The sequence below is a fragment of the Nicotiana tomentosiformis genome, chromosome 2 (genome assembly GCF_000390325.3).
Source record: "Nicotiana tomentosiformis chromosome 2, ASM39032v3, whole genome shotgun sequence".
Classification (NCBI taxonomy): domain Eukaryota; kingdom Viridiplantae; phylum Streptophyta; class Magnoliopsida; order Solanales; family Solanaceae; genus Nicotiana; species Nicotiana tomentosiformis.
Window position 1 is genome coordinate 189,728,007 of NC_090813.1, and position 25,402 is coordinate 189,753,408.

The 25,402-nt window shown below is 40.1% G+C and overlaps 1 long non-coding RNA gene across 1 annotated transcript; it reads right to left on the bottom strand.

The window, feature by feature from the left end:
* Positions 1–11,394: 11,394 nt before the first annotated feature.
* On the bottom strand, positions 11,395–23,355 carry LOC138905846 (uncharacterized). Its single transcript, XR_011413590.1, has 2 exons — positions 23,223–23,355; positions 11,395–11,483 (listed from the first exon to the last, which is right to left on the bottom strand). It is a non-coding gene; the product is annotated as an uncharacterized lncRNA (long non-coding RNA).
* Positions 23,356–25,402: the final 2,047 nt, after the last annotated feature.

Genomic DNA, 25,402 nt, shown 5'->3' on the forward strand with positions numbered 1-25,402 from the left:
CCGGGTTGGTTGGGCTTGAATGAGATACTTGGTTCGAAGTTTGAAGTTTATGAAATTAAGAAATTAATCTTGATCAAAGATTCATGGTTTTGATATTGTTATGTGTGATTTGAGGCCTCGAATAGGTCTGTGCTATTTTTTGGGACTTGTTGCGATCGCGTAGGATTGGGCGTGATCGCGAAGAGTAAAATGGGAAAAATAGGCCTGTGATTTGCGATCGCGGAGGCATTTTCGCAATCGAGCAGAGGAAATTCTGTTGTCACCAATCCGACTTTGGAAGCTTATATCTTGCAATCTATAAGGAATTAGGAGATGATCCAAACATGAAAGTTTTAGCCCTTTGTGTCTAGTTTTAAGAAAATTAAACCGTTAGTAATTTGGAGTTTTGTACAAAGATTTATGGCTTATATAATATAGGTTGTTTGAGAAGAGTTTGGGAAGGGTTATGGAAGTTTGTTCATCGAGATCACGGGGAAATGGCCGCAATCATAGGGTAAAAATTATCCTGAAAAATTTTGTAATCGCGATCGCATGGTGTGTGACCGTGATCACAAAGGGTACCCCTGGAACAATGTATAAAGTACTTTAGTTTGAAAGTTTCGGACCTTTAGCATATTTTGAGCTATGGAGCTCGGATTAAGGCGATCTTTGAGGTGATTTTCACTACATGGATTGGGGTAAGTGTTTCCTACTCAGTTTTGATTATATTTCATGAATCCGTCTTCGGATTTGGAATTTGATTGATGATTTTTAAAAAGAAATTGGGGGGGGGGGGGGGGAGGTTGTCTAAACTTTCATAAAGTGATTTTGTTTGAGGTTTGAACATCGACTCGGAGTCGAGATTGAGCGAAACTAGTATGGTTGGATTCGTAATTGAATGAGTTATCGGATTTTTTGAGTTTTGTCGAGTCCTGATATGTGGGTCCGGGTCTGACTTTTTTGTTAACTTTGGGCTTTTTATTAAAGATTTGACCGTTATCGATTGGGTATGCTTCCTTTGGCATTATTTGATGTTCTTGAAATGGTTTTGACTAGTTTTGAGCCGTTCGGAGGTCGGTACGCGCTGGATGGAATTTTTAGGATATTGTTTATCTTGCTCGGTAATGGATTTGGCTTGTTCGAGGTAAGTAACACTTCTAAACTTGGTGCTGAGGGTATGAACCCCTAACTATTCATGTTATGTGTTTGGTGTTGAGGTGGCGCACATGCTAGGTGAAGGGCGTGTGGGTATGCACCGTGTGAATTATGACTTGTTTATTTATGTGGTACTGTGTAGTGACCTAATCTTGTTTGTATCCATAAAATTCCTACGTGCTAGAGTAATTGAGATGTTATCCATGTTTGAAACCATGTTTAGGCTATATGCCTATCCTGTTGGGACCCGCCGAGGTCATTTATGCTATTGAGTTATTTAGGTAAATTTCAATTACTTACTATGTCATACTCATTCATTGCATACCATATCTCAGTCACTGTTATCATTAGTCTCACATCATATTATCATTGCTTAAGCTGATTGTCATGAGATTTGTGAGGACGAGAGACTGGAGAGATTGATGACTGAGTGAGGCAGAGGGCCTGATTGGGATAAGGTTCTCCAAAATGAGAATAGAGAATTAAGGCCATGTAAGTGGTGTAGCGCTAGCCGGCCTACTCAACTCATTGGTCTGGCACCATCTTTAGGTTGTCCCCGTCAGCTGGAAAGTAGTAAAGTCAACTCTATTTAAGTCTGCTAGACCCAAAGTGCATAGAATCCGCTGACACTTAACAAGAAAAAACAATATGCATCCTTAGTCTCTCTACTGAAATGAGGAAGATGAAGTCTCTACAATCTCTCTAGCCTCTTCTTCTCCTCAACAGTCAAAGATGATCTTGATCTGAGCTGCAATGACTGGATGAACTGACAGAACCCCTGGTGATTGATAACCCTGATCTAGTTGCTCTGGTGTACATGTGGCGGGACCTTTGGTCTCCTCCCCTAACTTGTGAGGTCGCTTGTGTAACTGGAATCATGCCTGCCTAAGCCAAACTTGAATACACACTCAAAATCTGAGCCAAAGACTCCTGAAGACCAGGTGTAGCAACAAGTCCCTCGGGTGCCTGAGCTGGTTCAACCGGCTCAACATAGTCCAGAACCTGCTCCTCAACAGGTTCTCTTGGTGGTTGCATAGTGACTTCTCTAGAGGGGACTTTAACCGCGGCGTGTGCTCTTCCCCTACCTCTACCTCTGTCCGATCTCTCGCAGCCCGTGCCTGGGGTACTGGTGCCTTCCTAGATGTACCAGATGAATGAGTCCTCACCATCTGTGAGAGAATAGAAAATCAAATATTCAAACTGTAGAATAAACAAATTCGCACAACCGAGAATAAAAGAAAAAGAAGTTTCCTTATAGTTCGGTAGCCTTTCGAAGATAAGTACAGATGTCTCGGTACCGATTCGTAAGATTCTAGTAAACTTGCTCATGACCTGCAGAACCTATGAACCTAGGGCTTTGATACCAACTTATCACGACCCAAAACCACTACAGGTCATGTGGAACCTAAACCACTTGCTAGGGAAGCCAACCATAAAACAATATCAAAACATGATAACAAATTACAGAATAAATAAAGCTGAGAGTCAAATAATCATAGATAAAGACTGCGACAATACATAAATCCCCCAAAACTGGTAATACTGAGTAATGAACTATACTACATGAGTATAAATCTGATAATACAAAGTTGTCTGAATCAAATACAATAATAAAATAATAGAAGGAGACACCACGAACTGCGATCGGGGTGCAGCTCTACCTCGGTCTCCACAACAACAACAATAATCACCAGAAGCTCAGCTCGATCCAACTACCAAATCTACACAATTAAGTGCAGAGTGTAGTATGAATATAACTGACCCCATATACTCAGTAAGTATCATGACTAACCCCGGAGAGGTAGTGGCAAGAATCACTAATGATACTCACGTGTCAAATTAGTACAATTCATGAATACAAATATAAACAGAAACAATATTGGAATCTATGCATAAAATACAGATAAGGCTAAGGTGCAATGGAGATATATACACTACCATCAAAACATAACAACAGTTCAGCATATAGAGAAGATATGTACTGAGCATCCTTTCATCAACTAAGAAGTATATAGAGAAGATATGCATAAAAAGGGCAGTTACGGAGCTAACATATAGAGGAGATAAGCATTAAAAATCATGTATCCACCCAAAGTATTTGCATGTAGAGAAGATACACAAAAACCCAACACCTGATCAGTTTTCCATAACCTCGTGTACGTCATCAAGGAGAAACATGAGCGGACGACCCTAGGGGGGTGGATCCTTATCCATATGCTGCACGGACAACTCACGTGCTATATGTCACACCCTAACCTCAGGAGGTGCAATTGGTACCCGACGCCCGAAGGCCTGTGCGAACCAACGTCCATACTTAGACCCTTAAATATGAAATCTAGCCCAACAAGGCCTCCCACTATAATACCAAAAATTAAAAATGCTCACAACTACCTATGGAAGAAACTTTCAACATTTTATATATACACAAAGTTGTTTCCAGTAGAGTCATAATCAATATTTACATACACACCGGACACTAGTCTACAAGCCTCTAAGGAATCCATAATACATAACCTCGTTGGGATAGGGCCCCACAGTACCCAAAACAGTACCTATCGACTTCGGTACAGCTACTCTGAAGAAGTGGAGTGCGACAATCAACAACTGAAACGTATACCCTATAGGGGAAGGACGTCACCGGACTTATCAGCACATGTGGGCATGAACACAATTCCCAAAAGAAAGGGGCGTTTGTACGAAAGATATACTGAATATGTAATACGAATAATGTGGGTAAACCAAAGACATAACATAAAAGATATAAATATATAATTTCGACCTAAATACCGGAGACAAGACACCTGGGGGTACACTGCGGAAACCATGAACTATAAGTGTATGCAAGTTTTGTAAAAATCAAGCCATGCATTAAAAATAATATAGTAGTGTTCCACCACTCTTGGGGCATATCATCCCATATCATGTTCAGCCACTCGTTGGGGCATATCATATCCTATCGTTCCTGGCCTTAAAGAAGACTCGATAAAGTCTCATACCTTTATCATGTTGTATCCAGACTCATGAGGTCTTGGTCGTAACCGATCACAACAAAACTCGGCGTAACCAGCCTCAAGAGAACTCGATCGTACCCAGCCTCAAGAGATCTCGATTGTACCCGATCTCAACAAAACTCGGTGTATCCGATCTCGGGAGGACTCGGTAATGTTTCATATCACATCATTCTGTACCCGACCTCATAGAGGACTTGATCGATTTCGGCCACAAAGGGCTCGGTAATATCTCATATCATACCCAACTGATCAGTGGTTGTACAATAGGTGATGTACCCGATAGACTATAGTATGGCTCGGTAAAGTAAAAAAAAAATATATATATATATATATATATATGTGTGTGTGTGTGTGTGTGTGTGTGTGTGTGTGTGTGTGTGTGTGTGCAATGTAAGAACAATTTCAAGAGAAATCAAGATTAAACTCAGAGTGAATCACATTTTCAAGATTACATACCTTGATGAAGGACTAACTACACTTTCTAGGTTCTTATGCTTTTATGGTTACTTAAAATAAATCTCCAATATCGGTACAACAAGAAGACGGATGATATAGTACTGATCGCGAGATTCTTTACGTTAATTCTCACAAAATTCGCCTTCAATTTATCCTTGAACCGTTTGAGAGTCCTTAGAGATTTTGGGTGCATTATTGGACAGGCTTAAAGCTAACAAGATTGCATAGAGTGAAAGAGAGAGAAGTTGCTCTACTTCTTATATCAGTTTCTAGAAATTTTAGTGCCCCAAGTGCCAAACAGGTCGCCCCCCACCGGTCACTACGCCTGGTAGGGCAGCTGGCATAATCTGATAAAAAGTAATCACCTCTTTGTCCTTATAACGTGTTGCCGGCTGATTGGCTGTGCTAGAAGCCAAACTTATCAATCTTTAACTTTATGGGTGGATAGAGAGTATGGGGTGTAACACTATATCAATTGCACGGACAACTCACGTACCACAATTAGCTCATCCCACATGGACAACTCATGGGTCGTTAAATCACTCTATAACACAAAAGTATATACAAGAATACATATATACAATTAATAGATATCAAATCACATACTCCTGGACTGATAAAATAGTATGTTAAGGTGTATGTATGTACGAAGTGTACAACTACGGCTCAAATTAGGAGCATACGCCACACAAGAACAAGCGTCATGTACAAACAAGAAAAATAAGCCTACACGTGATCTCTAGCATGATTCACGAAGTCACGTAGTCGTACATCATATAAAGCATGGTAGAAATAATCACAAACATTCAAAACAAGGCATAATAAAGCATAAAGTATACCTCGAACATTTATAAACCCGGTGCATGTACATAAGCTCGACTCTTCGTATGTACGCCACCCCAAGCACGTAACCAACATAATTAATTCAAGCAACTAGTCTTTTGATCCAAAGCTAGGCAAGATACTTAGCTCAAATTAGTCAAGTCAATAGTCTAAAAACACCTTCCTATGCGAATCGACCTCTGAACGGCTCGAATCTAGTCAAAAATAACTCAACAACGTCAAACAAAGCTATAAAAATCAATTTCAAATAATAAAGTTTCAATCTTTAATCAAATTCCCAAAAGTCAACATAAGTAAACTGGGGCTCACATGGTCAAACCCGAGTTAGAGGTAGATCCTAACTATCCATAACCTCACTAGCCCAAATATATGATAAAATTCCAATACCAAGTCCAAATCGGTCTTCAAATCTCCAAAATACACTCTCTTAAATTGTAGACAAAAATCCCAAATTCTTCTTTAAAAATTCATGTATAGGTGTAGAAATCCATAGAAAATAAAGATATAAAGCCAAATCCAAGTGAAAATTTCTTACCTCCAATGTAGTAATGAATTTTCTCTCAAAAATCTCTAGCTCTCGAAGTCTAGGGTTCAAAATATGAGAGAATGGGTAAAATCCCGAAATATAACACTTAAATGGCATGCCCAGGTGTAACCTTCATGAATGCGGCACGTGCCTTGCATTTGCGAAGCACAAAAAGCCACTGCTTTGACATAACCCTTCACGTTCACTGCACCTACCTCGCGATCGCGGTGAACAAAATGCCCCACATTCGTGAATGCAGCCTGGACCTCGCGAACGTGAAGGCAAATCCACCAGCTCCAAACTTTCAAAAGCAAACGCGCCCTTCCTAGCATGAATGTGATGAGAAAGTCCCCCCAACCACAGCGAATGCGACCACCCCATTCCGAATGCGAAGAAAAAACCTATCTAGCTCCAAAATACACTCCGGGATCGCGACCCTCCCTCCGTAATCACGATGAAGACCTGACACCAGCAAAATTTCTATAACACTAACCATGCTCCAGGTGGTCCGAAACTCAGCTGGGCCACCCAGGACCTCGTTCAATCATGCCGACAAGTCTATAAATACTACCCGAACCTATCTAAAGGCTCAATACACCATAATTAACATAAAAACCAAGAATCAATAATCAAAACACAAGTTGGACCTCTCTTAAGTTCAATAGTTTTCAAACTTCAAACCAAGCATCTGATTCAAGCCTAACCAATCCAGATTTTAACCAAACATTGCACATAAGTCCCAAATAGAAAAACAAACATATTCAAAGTTTTGAAATAACTATCTGAACCCGATATCATAAGAGTCAACTCCCGGTCAAACTTGGGAACTCTCTAAACCTTCAAATTGCCAACCTTCGACAAATAGCACCAAAGCAATCTAGGAACCTCCAAATCAAAGTCCGAACATATGCTTATGTCCGAAAATACCATATGAACCTATTCGAACCATAAAATCAGCAATCCGAGATTGCACAAAATTCAAACATTGGTCAACTCTGATAACTTAAGCTTCCAAAATAAGACTAAGAGTCTCAATTCACTTCAAAGCCTTTCTGAAGCCAAACCAATCATCTCCCCAAGTCACAAATTAGCAAACAAGCATAGGGAAAACATCAAATAGGAGAACATGGCACAGATACATAAAATGATCGGTCGGATCGTTAGATATCAGAGCTATACCCAATCCCTCGTTGTACAGATACATCCCAAAAGCTTTCTCTTTCATATTGATGAAAGCGCTAGGCACCCCTTAATAGTTCAAAGTGCCCCCTTTCAAATGACAACTGCTTCTTCCTGCTCGGAGGGTATTGAAACCAAATTGACCCCCTCTCGAGCATACGACAACTCTGTGGAGCTTTTCGGGAGTTTTTAGGGAGCTCTTTGGGAGCGAAATGACTGACCCTGTCGGAGCTCCCCGAACCTAAAGTGGAAGTCGACTAGTTTGTACACGAATGCTTGAGTTATACCGAATACTCAGTAAATTATAGACCACTTCAAATCTTTATTTTCGATAGGGATAATCAACTCTGCAAATATTGCTCGAAACTTGAACACTTATATTCCCTAAAATCGGATGAAACAAGGTGAACTAGAATAGGAAGCAGTGTGGTTACAGATGATATCGCTAGATCGAAATCTGTAAGGTGGCGGGTACTTTGACTAATAAAGATCTGCACTTCCCTTTTACAACATAGGAGAGAGGGGGCCGCTATCCTTCTAATCGGCTAAGGTTGAATTTGGAGGGTAAAAATTGGGATGAAGGACAAAGGAAAGAGCGATGTCGGGCGCTCGAAGAAGGCCACAGTTGGAAGAAACCGATGCTTTGATCATTCAATTGACTCCTTGCTGCCACACGACAGGTGCACGATCTACTTTGCACATTCCATCCTTCACCCCTTCGCCTATCGGCTTAGCAGGCAAGCTACCTTGATCCGTCTTTGGCTTTGATTCGCTAGATATACGGACAAGGATATTTTACTCAATTCCCATGCGGTTCTTTTTTTCGATCAATTTGAACTCCATTTCATTTTTTATTGGCTTTATAGCGGACCTACCTTTCTGACAGCTAGGATATTACATATATAGTTACTCTTGCCTTCACTTAGAAACTGTTTATTGGTCCAATGACCTCACAGATGGATGTCCCTGTCCCAGCAGTCAGGTTTGGTCCTCCAGACAGCAACCCGGCTGGTATACACCTAGGGGTGGTAATTTGAGCCGAAACTCATCCAACCCGCCCAGAGATTAATGGGTTGAGCTATAATATTTTATGTCATGGGTCTATTTGGACTGAGCCCAAGTTAACCCATTATTTTTTATAGCTCATTCTGACCCATGAAGTAGCCCAAAGACAACCCATGAAAGCTCACCCCAAAATAAAGGGATCTCAACCCAACTTATCTAGAAATTTACTTAGTTACTACCCACCCCCCACCCCGCAAAAAAAAAAATTTTTTTTGTATTTTCAATTTTCTGTTTTCCGTTTTTTCGTTTTTCTGCACCACCCACCCCCGCAAATTTTTTTTTTTTACTTTTTTTTTTGTATTTTTAATTTTATGTTTTCTGTTTTCTTTTTTTTTAGTTTTTCTGCACCCCCCACCCCGCAAAAAAAACATTTGTATTTTCAATTTTCTATTTTCCGTTTTTTCGTTTTTCTGCACCACCCACCCCTCCGCAAAATATTTTTCAACTTACACATTTTAAATACTAATTTGTTATTTAAGAAAATATATTTTAATTTTCAAAATACTAATAGTATTTAATGTTTGTTTATGCGAGATGAGCATGGTTCTAAAACATGGGTCAAGTTGGGCGGGTTGGGCTATGACCCATTATTTAGCCCATCTTGACCCAGCTCATCTTAGCCCAAGTACACTTTGGGCTGGGTTGGACAATGACCCATTTATTGACCTAATTCATCTTGACCCGCCCAAATTCAGTCCAACCCGCCCATTTGCCAATACACCCCACAGATATACTTTTCGCAGGGAGTTTTAGTCTTTGCTCAAGGATACTGATCCATGGACAACAACATTACCATTTATAATTTCTGGAGTAATGATGAGCATCTCATTCGAGTACGTATCCAACTTTCAATTGCGCTTTTGATATTATTATTCTTGCAGCATAATGAATAAGGCATTTTCATTGAAGGCGATGAGAGATGATCAGATGCTTTTACACCGAGTATGCTACTTGCTTTTGTTCCTTAATTCAAGGCATATCATGCATGTTATGAACTCTATTAATGCTTGGATCCCCAGGATATTATATGCACAATTGTTTTTCAGTGAAATGATCAAGTGTAGGTATGCTACGTTTGTCTCTGATTTGGTGTTTATTCTATTTGGATGAACCATCTCAAAAGGGAAAGTAGCGAGCTCCCTTCTTCTTTTCCACTCATCCTACATCCTGAAAAATAATTTATATATGGAGATCATTTTGTTACATATTCTCAGGTTTGATATTAAATCAGTTATCCTTTTTCTAAAGGACAGACACTTGAGAACATTAGTCTGGTTTTGCTTCCATCTAAATAATGTGTTGCAGGACCGGCCACCTCCAAGTCTTCTGGCAAAGGAAAGAAGGTGGTCTAGATATTACTGAGTCAAACAGGGTATACAATACCAACCTACAAGACAAATCTACTCAATAGCAAGTTCAAAGATGGTCTGTGGAGTTCAACAAAATGTAGATAATAAAACTACTTGCAACAAGAAGCATGGTAAAAAAGATGCAGTTACACAGTGGCACTATGGTGGTTGTTACAGGTACACTAATCTTTGCACATATTGTTAAAAAAGAGTCATATTATACTCATAATGTATTAAACGTTTTTTTTAATTATATTATGGTTGCTTATTTTCTATTTTAACGCAAAGCACTGTATTACTGTCACTACAATTGAAAAAAGCGACACATAACATATTAGCTGCGTGCATCGCACGGGCATCATCTCTCTAGTAGTCTAGTATTAGTAGAAACCAATAGAAAATTATTTAAATTCACAAATGATAATGAAAATGAAATCTCCTTAGACGCCAGGTCAACATTTCTATGAACTGTTTAATCATAAATATCAACATGCAATAAAAGAACTTATAGGTGCAAATTCCAAAAATAAAGAAAGACTAGAAGTAGAGAAACCAAATATACTCCTAATAGATGGATCGAAAGAGTACCCCTCCCGCAAAAGAAGAAAAGATGATGTTATCTCTTGATAATAGGACATTCGTATATTTTATTTTGTTGTAATTATTTTTTAAATTACGAATTTTATTTTTGAAGAACTATTATTTATAACTATTATCTTTTATATGACTTGAGAGTACAAATATTTTTATATGATTTGGTAAGGCAAAAATTATTTTATTTTTGTACAGAAATTCAACTCAACTGGGATATATAACATTAAAAGAGACGATATCCCATGAAGCAACTAGTCCAATTTGGGACCTACCCATCGAAACTCCGTGCTGGTCAAAGAACATTAAGTGCAAAAAAAGGCCAAATAATTTCTTATCGTATAACTATCGCCTTCTAGGTGCCAGTGAAGATGTGGAAGAAAAAGGAACGCATAGGAAAAGGTCATATAAAACGTGATTAATTAGAAGCTTAGTGTAAGATTGCCTGCGTTGAAAACTGGAAGCAACATCCAAGCAATTGCCTTGTCAACTCTCAACCCATAATACATTTATAGCTACAAAACACAACGTACCTAATTATGAAAATTTTTGTGGCTAAATACTTTTCAATATTTTTTTCCGTAGCAAAATATAGTTTATCTACAAATTTTACATGGTCCGTGACTAAAGATTAATAGTTATTGCTACGAAAATTTTGTATTGTAGCTATATATATATAAAATCTGTAGCTATCTTTATATGGTAGCCACAAAGCGTTATAGCGTGGCAAAAGATTTAAATTTATTTGCCACGGAAATTTAGATCTGTAACTGCTTTCATATAGTTGTCCGTGGCAAAAATATTTTTGTTATTTTTGTTTAGCTACGGACTAAAAGTTCTATGGCTACAAATCATACAAAAAAGTCGTGGTTAGATTACTTTACTATATTTTAATATTTTGACAAAATTTTAATTTAGTATAGTGACAAAATTTTCTCTCACAAATCCTCTGTTTCTTAGCTATTTGATTTTTTTCTAAAATTTTCCAATTATTCTGTGGCCGTACATATTATATTAAAACTAATAACATATTAAGCTTGAGAAATAATTTATTCTGCACAAATTGACATTTAAAAATAATTCCAAAATACACATTTGTACTAATCAATTAATAGCATCTATAGTAGATAAGTCTTCTACAATAACTAAAATTTGAATAAAAGAACTAGCCAATGTGAAGCTTGATTGCAATAGAGATCAGAAATAATGTACAGAATTCTACATTATATGAACATAAGTGTTTGCTTGATGATTCATGTTAGCATCCTCATCGCACCCTTGATCTTCATGCATCCAAAAACATATGAAGCACTCTTCATAATCACTATACTAAAATAATGAAATAATATTGTATACGGTCGAAATAGATTTCGCCCTTCGTACGATTGATCGAGTACGAAACGTAATCGATCGAAGTGAGATTTCGAGATGGGTTCCGAAAATGGTACAAACAAGCTTCGAATCCGAGGGGGCGATCAATGTCGAGCACAATATTATAATCGAGCTCGAATCCAAATTGAACTATGATGCAAAGTAAAGTTGTCGAGCTTATGATCCAGAGACCGATCAACATTGACTCCGAATCAATTCAAGGGTCCGAGTCAGAATCAAGCTCAAGCCAAGATCGAGAGCTCGAGTCAAGACCGAAGACTCGTGTCAATATCGAGCTTATAGACGAGCCGTTGCAATTACACTAGAGGAGAGAATCTTGGCAGAAATTATGGAAAAGCTGATTTATCATGGGTCTCCAACTACATATTTTTAATTATATCTAAAGTAAGATCTCTCTACTATAAAGGGGATGGTTATCATTTCTGTAGAGGGCAAGTTTTTGCTAACATTGTAATTCAAGCATCATATTCTCCTATAGTGAAGAGTTGTTCTTTCAAACTTCTTAATTTGATTCCACTTGTTTAGTCCAAAAATTCATCTTCTTTACAGCCTTGTCTATTTTGCATTGTTTGCAATCCATACTTGATATTTCTATTTATCCTTACGATTTGTATTAAGCTATGCCACATATACTTAGAACTACAAACAAATTCAACTCTATCCGTTTTTTGGGTAAACAGTTTGGTGCCCACCGTGGGGCTAAGGATAATAGTGGTCATTTGATACAAATCTGCAAAAACACACCATTGTGTTTTGCGCTTGTTCCCGAAAATATCTTGGATTTCGGATTAGCAACTACTAACTACCAGTCAAATGGCCACACCAATCGACAACGAAGTCGGTCTTTAAGATGAGAACAATAACTTGACACCCAGTACTGAAAGATCACTTGTCAACGATGTTGGAGCTCGAATCAGAGCGCCGATATTTATCAATTCGCATGTGGCCATTGAGGCGAACCTACATTCTGAACCCAAAAATAGCATTCATGGTGGAACTCGGTGTGCAACTCGAGATACCCACAACGTCGAGGAAAACGGCATCAGCTTGCGTATGATTTTTGAAATGTTGCAAGCTCAACAGGCAGCAATAGCTCAGTTGCAGAGCCAAACCCAGTTACAAAGCAGGCCGAAGCCTAATCTACCTCGAGAAATCACCCACAGAACGAAGCCAGCCATAGTGAAGTCAAATGAGCAAGAATCGGGGACTACTCCTGAAATTGCTAAATTGCTCGAGGAACTCACAAAGCAAGTCGAAGCCAACAATAAAAAAAATAGAAACATATAAATCCAGGGTCGATCAGATCCCGGGAGCTACACCAATGATAAAAGGGTTAGATTTAAAGAAATTCGTACAAAAACCTTTTCCCTCGAGCGCAGCCCCAAAACCAATCCCCAAAAAATTCCGTATACCAGAAATTCCCAAATATAACTGAATGACCGATCCCAACAAGCACGTCACCTCTTACACATGTGCTATCAAGGGCAATGATTTAGAAGACGATGAAATTGAATCTGTGTTGTTAAAAAAATCAGAGAGACCCTCTCAAAGGGAGCAATGATTTGGTATCACAACCTACCACCAAATTTCATCGACTCGTTCGCCATGTTAGTAGATTCTTTAGAGAAAGCACATGTCGGTGCCATAAAAGTCGCAACAAGAAAATCAGACATCTTCAAGGTAAGACAAAAGGATAACAAGATGCTGAGGGAGTTCGTATCTCGTTTTCAAATGGAACGAATAGATCTGCCACCAGTCACAGACGATTGGGATGTTCAGGCTTTCACTCAAGATTTGAACGAATGAAGTTCGACGGCTTCACAGCGGTTAAAGCATAACCTGATCGAATACCCAGCCATCACATGGGCCGACGTGCACAATCAGTACCAATCAAAAATTAGGGTTGAAGATGATCAATTGGGGTCTCAACCCTCTGTTCGAAGGGATATTAATCGAGAACAAGGTCCGATCGGGGACCGATAACCACCGTACAACGGAAACCGTAGAGTCAGTGAATCGAGACATAACCTCGGGCAAAATAACAAAAGAAGTGATCGATGTCAAGGGTCCTGGGGGCTGATGAATAGAAGTAGGTTCGATAGGCCTACTGGATCTAAGGAAGCGCCTCGGTTATCGGAATATAACTTCAGCATTGATGCATCAATCATCGTGTCGGCTATCGGACGCATCAAAGACACTAAATGGCCTCGACCCATGCAGACCGATCCTACCGAGAGGAATCCCAATCAAATGTGCGAATATCATGGCACTCATGTCCACAGAACGAAAGATTGCAGGCAACTAAGAGAGGAAGTAGCCTGGTTATTCAACAAAGGGCACCTTGAGAATTTTTAAGCGATAGGGCGAAGAACCATTTTAATAACAGGGATTTCATCAAGCAAAACGAACAAAAAGAACCACAACACATCTTTCACATGATCATCGGTGGCGCCGATACCCCTCAGGGATCGGTGCTTAAACGCACTAAGACATCGATTGTGAGAGAAAAGTGATCTCGAACTCAAGATTACACACCTATAGGAACTTTGTCCTTCAATGATGAAGATGCAGAAGGAGTCATACAACCTCATAACGATGCACTGGTAATATCCGTACTCATGAATAAAACTAAAGTTAAGCGCGTGTTGATTGATCCAGGTAGCTCAGCCAATATCATCAGCTTGAAGGTCGTAGAACAGCTCGGCCTGCAAGACCAGATCATACCCGCAACCCTGGTGCTAAATGGATTCAATATGGCATGTGAAACCACCAAAGGCAAGATAATTCTACCAATAAACGTGGCTGGAATCATCCAGGAAACGAATTTCCACGTGATCGAAGGCGACATGAGATACAATGCCCTTTTCGGAAGGCCATGGATCCACAACATGAGAGCTGTACTTTCGACCCTACACCGGATCCTTAAAATCCCAACATCGAGAGGAGTCAAAATAGTATATGGGGAACAGCTAGTCGCAAGAGAAATGTTCGTCGTCGAGAAAGCGAAACCAATATCCTCGCCTTCGCCAGTAAAGGGGTCAGGCTCAGAAGGGGAACGAGATACCAAATAGCAATCACAGATATCGGCTTTGACCCAACTAGATAACCAGAAGATCGAAGAAGATGATAATCAGAGGATCCCTCGATCCTTCGTAATTCCCGATGATTCCGACGCTACCAAATCAACGATTGAGAAATTAGAGCAAGTCATACTAATCGAGCACTGGGCCGAACGGAAGATATATATCTGGGAATAGGGTTGAGCCCCGAACTTAGGAAGATACTTATTCAATTTCTTATCGATAACATTGATTGCTTTTCCTGGTCCCATTTAGATATAACAGGGATCCCACCGAACATAACGACGCATCGGCTAAGCTTGGACCTTAGATTTAGACCGGTGAAGCAAAAGAGAAGACCCCAGTCCGAGGTAAAGCACACATTCATAAAGGACGAGGTAACCAAACTTCTCAAGATAGGGTCCATTCGGGAGGTGAAATATCCCGAATGGTTAACCAATGTAGTTGTAGTGCCTAAAAAAGGGAACAAACTTAGAATGTGTGTGGATTATAAGGATCTGAACAAAGCATGCCCCAATGATTCCTTTCCGCTGCCCAACATCGATCGCATGATCGATGCCACGGCCGGCCACGAGATCCTTACTTTTCTCGATGCCTATTCCGGGTATAATCAAATCCAGATGAACCCGGAAGACCAGGAAAAGACTTCATTTGTCACAAAATATGGAACATATTGTTATAATGTGATGCCCTTCGGGCTAATAAATACAGGAGCTACTTACCAACGCCTAGTAAATAAAATGTTCGAAGAACAAATAGGTAAATCAATAGAAGTTTATATTGATGACATGCTAGTTAAGTCTCTGCACGCAGAGGACCATTTGACCTATTTGCAGTAAACGTTCGAGATTCTGAGGAAATACAACATGAAGCTCAACCCCAATGTGCTTTCTGGGTCGGTTCGGGCAAGTTCCTTGGCTTCATGGTGTCAAATCGGGGAATCGAGATTAACCCCGATAAAATTAAGGCCATCGAAGACATCACCATTGTGGACAGCGTGAAAGTTGTACTATGGCTAACGGGACAGATTGCAGCCTTAGGCCGATTCATTTCGAGATCGTCAGATCGAAGTCACAAATTTTTCTCTCTACTAAAAAAGAAGAACGATTTCGCTTGGACCCCGAAATGCCAACAGGAACTAGAGGAACTAAAACGATATCTATCGAGCCCACCACTACTTCATACTCCAAAAATAGACGAAAAAATTTGCTTGTACTTGGTAGTATCGAAGAAGCAGAAACTAGATATCTACACCTAGAAAAATTGGCACTTGCGCTGATAAGCGCCTCTAGAAAGTTAAGACCGTACTTTCAATGTCACCTCATATACATATTAACCACTTACCCGCTTCGTAATATTTTGCATAAGACTAAACTATCAGGCCGATTGGCCAAATGGGCGGTCGAACTCAGTGGGTACGATATCGAATATCAACCCCGTACGGACATCAAGTCTCAAATTTTAGCAAACTTCGTGGCCGATTTCATGCCAACCCTCGTACCCGAAGACGAAAAAGAACTCTTGTTGAAATCGGGAACGTCATCGGGGGTATGGACTCTTTTTACGGACGGGGCTTCGAACGTGAAGGGGTCTGGGCTGGGCATAGTTTTAAAGCCACCCACGGGTAACACTAATAGGCAATCTATTAAAACTACCACGTTGACTAACAACGAGGCCGAGTATGAGGCCATGATTGCAGGTCTCAAGCTAGCTAAAAACTTGGGAGCAGAAGTCATTGAAGCCAAGTGTGACTCTTTGCTGGTGGTAAGTCAAGTAAACAAAACCTTCGAAGTTCGAGAAGATAGAATGCAAAGGTATTTGGACAAACTACACGTCACTTTGCACTATTTCAAACAATGGACTTTACAGCATGTTCCACGAGAGCAAAATAATGAGGCTGATGCACTTGAGAATTTGGGATCATCGATCGAGGAAGGTGAGTTGAGCTCGGGGACTGTCGTTCAACTCTCGAGATCTGTGATCGAAGAAGGTCATGCCGAGATAAATTCTATGAGCTTAACCTGGGATTGGAGAAATAAGTATATTGAATACTTATAGAACGGAAAGCTCCTATCGGACTCTAAAGATTCAAGGGCCCTACGAACTAAAGCTGCTAACGCTATACCGAAGGACATTCGATGGACCATTGGCAGTATGCTTAGGTCCAGGAGATACCGATTACATCCTACGTGAGATGCACGAGGGCACTTGTGGGAATCACTCCGGTGCCGATTCATTAGTCCGAAAAATAATTAGGGCAGGGTATTATTGGATCGATATGGGCAAAGATACGAAGAAATTTGTTCGAAAATGTGACAAATGTCAAAGGTTTGCACCAATGATTCATCAACCCGGAGAGCAACTTCACTCAGTCCTATCCCCATGGTTATTCATTAAATGGGGAATGGATATCGTCGGCCCTCTGCCATCGACCCCAGGTAAAGCTAAATTTATTTTATTTATGACTAACTATTTCTATAAATGCGTTAAAGCACAGGCGTTCGAGAAATTAAGAGATAAAGAGGTAATATACTTAATCTGGGATCATATCGTATATCGATTCGGGATACACACCGAAATAATGTGTGACAATGGGAAACAATTTGTTGGCAGCAAAGTGATGAAATTCTTCGAATACCACAAAATAAGAAGGATATTATCAACACCGTATCACCCCAGTGGGAACGGATAGGCCGAATCAACGAACAAAACTGTCATTCAAAACCTAAAGAAGAGGTTGAACGACGCTAAAGGAAAATAGAGAGAAATCCTACCCGAAGTCCTTTGGTCATATCAAACAACGTCAAAATCTAGTACGGGGGCAACCCCGTTCTCCTTAGTATATGGGTCCGAAGCCTTGATACCAGTCAAAGTCGGCGAACCCAGCGCCAGATTTCGATATACAACAGAAGAATCAAATAACGAGGCTATGAACACTAGCCTCGAATTATCGGACGAAAAATAAGAAGCTGCTCTCGTCCAATTAGCCGCCCAAAAGCAACGAATTGAAAGATACTATAATCGAAGAACCAAGCTCCGCCATTTTAAGCCCGGAGACTTAGTGCTAAGGAAAGTCACCCTCAATACCCAAAATTCGAACAAAGGAAAACTAGGACCGAACTGGAAAGGACCATATCAGGTTCTCGAGAACGTCGAAAAGGGATCATATAAGCTCGGCATTATAAACGGCAAACAACTATCAAGCAATTGGAATGTGTCACATCTAAAACGATACTACTGCTAAGGTACGACCCTCCCATGTTCATTTACATTTCAAAACTAACCCCTGCAGAAGTCCGATCAGGAGCTAAGATGGATCCTTCAATACGAAGCTTTAGGTCTGAAAGCACGCGTTGCACTCTTTTTCCCTTAGACCGGTTTTATCCCAAATGAGTTTTTCGGCAAGGTTTTTAATGAGGCAACCAATGATCGTGCTGTACTTGGAATAATACAACAGTATCCGAGGCCTCTTTGCAATCGACCTCAAATACTGGGGGGGCATTAGCCCTCAAATATATCAAGTTCTGATGCAAGAAAGTTATTTTGCAACAACGGGGTTCCAATAGGAAAAGTTGTAAGAGCCAAATTGTCAAACTGAACCATGCTCATGTAGTTGGCCCGAGCCCAGATGCGAAACGTGAACACATGTATAATGACTTGCAAAGAAAGTTCTCCTCTTTACCGATATCTTATATCCAAGAAAAATTCCTCTATTTTGAGATTTATTATGCAAACAGAATTAAGATAAAATTGACTACTAAGCATACGGGCTACTTTTATTTCGAGTTCGAGCAAGCACTCACTCGACCATTATGCCTACGGGCTACATTACTTTGAGTTCGAATCATTCACTCAACTACTAAGCCTACGTGATACTTTTTTGAGTTCGAGCAAGCATTCACTCGACCATTATGCCTACGGGCTACATCACTTTGAGTCCGAATCATTCACTCGACTACTAAGCCTACATGCTACTTTTATTTCGAGTTTGAGCAAGCACTCACTTGACCATTATGCCTACGGGCTACATTACTTCGAGTTCGAATTATTCACTCGACTACTAAGCCTACGGGCTACTTTTTCGAGTTCGAGTAAGCACTCACTCGACCATTATACGTACGGGCTACATTACTTCGAGTCTGAATCATTCACTCGACTACTAAGCCTACGGGCTACTTTTATTTCGAGTTCGAGCAAGCACTCACTCGACCATTATGCCTACGGGCTACATTACTTCGAATTCGAATCATTCACTTGACTACTACACCTACGGGCTACATTACTTTGAGATCGAATCATTCACTCGACTATTAAGCCTACGAGCTACTTTTATTTCGAGTTCGAGCAAGCACTAACTCGACCATTATGCCTACAGTCTATATTACTTCGAGTTTGAATCATTCACCCGACTACTAAGCCTATGGGCTATTTCTATTTTAAGTTCGAGCAAGCACTCACTCGACCATTACGCCTACGGGCTATATTTCTTCGAGCTCGAATCACTGAGTCAACTAATAAGCCTAAGGGCTACATCACTTCAAGTTTGAGTAAGCGCTCGAAGTCTAAATTTGATTAAGTTGTTTAAATCCTTGTGAAAATATACATAAGGCGTGAATAAAGTCTTCACAAGACAGAAAACAAAACAGAAGCAAGTCGGCAAAAAGGGGATATTTTTATATACAAAAATTGTTTACATGATCGATTACAACGTAAAAATTAAGGACTAAGCTTCCTGGTCATCCCCAGGAGCTGTCTCTTCTCTATTGGACTCCCCCCTTCTCGGATCCACTCTTACTCCCATTACCATCGTCAGTGTCATCATCATCGTCATCGAAAACCAAAGCTTCAGCATCGACTTCGAGTTCTTTGGCCCTTTTTATCTCTTTAGCGAAGTTGAAACCTCGAGCATGGATCTCCTCGAGGGTCTCCTTCTGAGATTGGCACTTAGCAAGTTCAGCGACCCAATGTGCTCGAGTATCAGCGGTCTCGGTTGCCTCTCTTGCTTGGACTTGGGCAGCTTCAGCATTGGCTCGATAGACGGCTACGAGTGCATCCACATCGGCCTTTGCCTTTTCGGCATCAGATTCAGCCTTGGAAAGTATTGAGGCCAACCGAGCCTCGAGCTCCTCTATTCTTCTTGCTTGGACCGAGCTTTTCTCCTTCATTTTTTGAAGTTGGTTTTCGGCTAATGACAATTGGGCTCGAGCAATTTCTTTCTCTGCAGCAAAGAGGTCCATTCATTCTGTCCACTTCAAAGACTCTGCTCTTATCACATCGACTTCTTCATGGAGTTTTCCGATCATCTCAATTTTCTACTACAGCTGTGAGACCGAAAGATTAGCCATTGTTTCGATATCAAGCCCATAGGCTTTTAAAAGCATTATTACCTGCTCGGATAGATCGATCTGATCTTGATGAGCCCTGGCCAACTCAGCTTAGAGGTCTTTTATCCTTTGGCCCAAAAGGAGCTTTAAGGAGTTCCTCTCCTCCGTAACCCGTTGGAGCTCGGCCTCGTATCGACGTAGCTCAGTTCGGGACCGAGAACATGATTCTTGATAAACTGCCGCGGCCTGCAAAGAAAGAATAAACGTAGTCAGAAAAGAAAAGCAAACTTAAAGGTAACAGTATATGATATAAAGCCTACCTGATTCAAAGCCTGTTGCACCCCGTGAAAAAGATCCGATGCGTCACTTGTACCGGCAGTGTCTTCGACGCCGATGAATAGGTCACAAAACGGATCCTCTCAATCATGAGGCCTATCTAATTCGAGGGCCCCCAGAGCTTGGGCTTCCCGAATCGCCCCTGCGGAAAAAGCAAGGAAGGTGGGAGAGCCTTCGATTGCTACTGCCCCAGATGAGTCATCTGGGGCATTCTCTTCAGTTTAAAAAGATTCGGGAAGAGCCCCTTCGGACATATCCCCTATCTGTCGGCTTCGATGGGAAACATCTTCGATCTCCGGCAACTCGGGGACTCTGCCCGAATCTCTCTCCGATATATCCTCAGTTCGAGGCGGAGTCTTATGAACTACCATCGATCCAGTTGCCTGTGGAACATCAGTGGTCTTCTTTGTTCGGGCTGCCAGAGCAGACTCGTCGTTCTCTTCTTATTCTTCTTCTTCTTATTCATCCTTCATACGCAAAACTGATTCTACGGTCAAAGGAATGGCATTCTTGTTCGGCTTACGAGCCGTCCTCTTCTTCGGTTTTTGATCTTCGAGGACGGGGGCTCTTTTCCTCTTATTATCTTTCACCGGCTTTGAGACAGAGGCCAAATCCTCTTCCTCGACAGACGAAGGCCTCAAACCGTATCCTTGCCCACGCCTGCATACGAAAATTTTTACTGACGTATGTGAAAAACATCTTATTCGAATCACCAAAAGATACGAGAGAAGTGCTCACCGTGATTTTTGGCCTCCCATCGGCCTTTTAACAAGTCGCGCCATGAGCGCTTGGCATATGAGGAGGTCGAAACCAGATCACGTACCCAGTTCTTGAGATCGGGCACTGCGCCGGGCATCCAGGGAACCGCTGCATCACAAAAGGGGAATATTGGTGAGAAAAAAAATAAAAGAACAAAACTAATAGGAGATAGCAGTAGAATTACACTTAAGCTTCATGTTCCACTCCTCGGGAAAAGGCATCTTTTCAGTTGGGATCAGGTCCAAAGTACTCACTCGAACAAACCAACCCATCTAGTCTCGATCTTTATCCTCGTCTATACTCGAGAACAGAGCCTTGGAAGCTCGACGTTGAAGTTTTATTAACCCTCCTCGAAAAAGGCAAGGACGGTATAATTGGACAAGATGATCAAGGGGAAAGGCATCCCCTCGATTTTACTCCCAAAATATCTGATCAAAATAACGATCCGCCAAAAGGAAGGATGTATCTGGCCTAGGGTTATTAGGTATTTACGACAAAAATCTATGATAACGGGGTCGAGGGGACCTAACGTGAAAGGGTAAGTATACATGCTTAAAAACCCTCTCACATGAGTAGTAATATCCTCTTCGGGAGACGACACTACCACTTCCCTTTTCTCCCAGTTATAATCCTTTTTTATCTGCTTGATATGCTCCCGGGTTATCGAACAAATATATCTCGATACGGGCTCAGATCGGCCAGGAACCGGCGATCCTTTATCGAGTTTGAAATCGGAGGTAAGAACACACGCCGCCGGAACGCACTCCTCTGGACAATGATCCGCCGGTGTTTTATCGGCGGCAGATTCGGAAGAAGAAGCTTTTTCTTTTTGGGGGACGGTTTTAGATGTTTTCACCATGTTGGATTTAAAGAAGGAGACGAAGATTTGGTAATTTGGAAGAAGAATTTTGCAAAGAGGAACCACAGATTAGCGAATAAACTCAGAGAATACGAAAAAGAACTTGGGAAATTTGGAAGATTGAAGATATAAAAGTGATAAATGATAAAAAGAAGGGCTATTTATAGGTTTAAGCAATGGCGGTTCAGTATCAGCGGTGGCCGACCACCGTCTGACATGCATTAAATACCTTGAAAGACTAAATCGATAGGACAGCTATCACATGCGTCATGGTCGAGCCCAATGTAAACATCAGCTTATAATCCGATCGAGCCGTTAAAAAATTATGTCGTTTCTCACCACATTCTTCTTGAGAAACGAGGGGACTATCTCTATACGGTCGAAATAGATTTCGGCTTTCATACGATTGATCGAGTTCGAAACATAATCGATCGAAGTGAGACTTCGAGATGGGTTCCGAAGATGGTACAAACAAGCTACGAGTCCAAGGGGTCGATCAATGTCGAGCTCGATATTATAATCGAGCTCGAATCCAAATCGAACTATGATGCAAAGTAAAGTGGTCGAGCTTATGATCCAGAAACCGACTAACATTGACCCCGAATCAATTCAAGGGTTCGAGTCAGAATCGAGCTCAAGCCAAGATCGAGAGCTCGAGTCAAGACCGAAGACTCGAGTCAATATCGAGCTTATAGACAAGAGCCGTTGCAATCCCACTAGAGGAGAGAATCTTAGCAGGAATTGTGAAAAAGCTGATTTATCATAGGTTTTTCACTACATATTTTTAAGTAAGATCCCTCTACTATAAAGGGAGATGGTTATCATTTCTCTAGAGAGCAAGTTTTTGCTAACATTGTAAGTCAAGCATCATATTCTCCTATAGTGAAGAGTTGTTCTTTCAAGCTTCTTAATTTGATTCCACTTGTTTAGTCCAAAAATTCATCTTCTTTACAACCTTATCTATTTTGCATTCTTTGCAATTCATACTTGATATTTCTATTTATTCTTACGATTTGTATTAAACTATACCACATATTCTTAGAACTACGAACAAATTCAACTCTATCCGTTTTTCGGATAAACAAATATGATCTTGTGAGAAACTTATATTTGAATTGTCAATATATATACTGATTTAGATGTATTTACTGTTAGTAATTAAAAAAACAATAAGTTATGGAATAAAAAAAAATTTAGCCATGAATCAAGTGAAAACAAATCTAAACATCTTTCCAACACAGAAGACAAAAAGAAAAAGCATTTAAATAAACATCATAAAACATAAGGAGATGAAAAAAAAAAAAAAAGTAAAACTTACTATTTGACATTAGAAGAGATTGAAATTTCTCAAAGGCACTTTTCTCTTGAGTCCCTTATAAATCAAAAACAAACAATTGAAGCAGAAATTCAAGTCAATTAGGTGTAAGGTACAAAACCTATCAAATCCTTAAAATCGCACTCACTACTTATAAAAAATATGACATAATATGTATCAAATTGCTAATAACTCGTAAAATTGAACTTTAAACCCCAAACCCAAGCAGGTGTAAGGAAATTCAAAAACCCTACTATATAGGAGATAAACCAACACGGTAAAATTTTTGTCCATAAATGAGAAGCAGTGGGGATACCCTCTTACTCCTCTCTGTCTTTCTCGCGCCGACTACTGTGGAAGAAAGAAATAAGAAAACGGAAAGGGAGAGTGGCAGCTGACGGAGAGGAGAAATTTAGGTTTAGGTTTGGAGTGAGTTGTCCCCCTTCTTATATATTTTGCTTTATTTACTTCTTAATATAAATACCATAGATACAATAAAAACAATTCAAATACCATAAATTCAAATAAAAGTAAGAAAATTACATACAAAACAAAAGAATAAATATATTACATTTAAGTAAAATAAAAATATTCTTAAATACATTTTTCTTTATAGATTTTTCATCTTATAAGATATTGTTAGTTTTGTTATATGTTCATAATTCAATAATATTAGCTTCTTAATTTTTAGTGTTAAGTTACGTTTATGATAATTACAAAGCTATTAAAATAGTATTTAGATTACTAAATCAATAACTTTTATACTCATCTAAATTGAATATAACTAGTTATCAAGTACAAGCACATAATTGTTTAAATCTAATATATAGTAATATATTTAAGTTGAACTAACTATAATTATATACTTATTTAAATTAGTTTTGAAACTTTTATATACGGTCAAAACCGGGCTTGCCCTTCGTATGACTGATCGAGACTAGAACATGATAGGGCAAGGTTCAAATTCGTGTTATATCGAACCATGGTGCGAAGTTAGATTGCCGAGCTCGTGACCCAGAGATCGATTAAGATCGAAATCGGCCAAGATCGAGACCGAGCAAAATCAAGACCGAGCAAGATAGAGATCGAATAAGACCAAGGGAAGCTTACCGAGCCAAATAATGGAAAGCCGAAATATCCGCAATCGGGCGAAGATCGCGGTGAAAATCCTGGCACGTATCAAGAAGAGGCCGATTAATTACCATATCATGGGATTCCTTACTGTATTTAGAATTATATCAAGAGTAGGACTCCCCTACTATATAAATGGGGTCTGATCATTTATAAGACACATCACATTTACGCAATACAAAGCAATATACTGCCTTCTTATAGCTTTCAATATCTTGCTACTCTGTTCTTATATCAGTTGAATCTTCACTTGGTTTGAGAGTGATCGAACTTGAGGGCCAAGGCTATTCGATTCGTTTGGTTTGCATTTATTTCTTTCACAGTCAATTTTAACATTAATATATATATTTCCTCAATTTGTGCCAAGTTATATAATGTATCCTTAAAACTACATATAAATTCAATTGTTATCCGTTTTTAGGGTAAACAGTTTGGCGTCCACCGTGGGGCTAAGGATAATAGTGATTGCCTGATACTAACTTTTGTAACACACTATTTTACACTTGTTCTTGTGAGTATCTTTGATTCCAGGCAAAAATATAAAAATGTCAAACTCTCAATCAGCACCTCAACATGTTGACAACGAGTCCGGTCACCAAGGTAAAAATAACAACATATCACCCGGTAACGAGATACCGCCTGCTGATCCCGCTGGAATTTCGATCGCAGATCCGATCGACACTAATTCGCATGTGGCTATCGATGCAAATTTGCCTACCGACCCCAAAAATTGCGTTCGTGGTGGAGCCCAATCGGTAACTCAGAACACATAAAACTTGAAGGAGAAGGGATCAATCAACGAATGAACTTCGAAATGTTACAAGCTCAACATGCGATAATAGCTCAGTTACAGAACCAAAGCCGTGCACCAAGCAGGGCTGAGCTCGATCCTCCCTGGGAAGTCACCCACATGGATAAATTGCTCCTAGATAGGTGAAACGAACGTGAATCGGAGGCTAGCTCCGAAGTTATGAAGATGCTTGAGGAGCTGACAAAACGTATAGAATCAGGGGAGAAGAAGATCGAGGCTAACGACAAAAAGGTAGAAACTT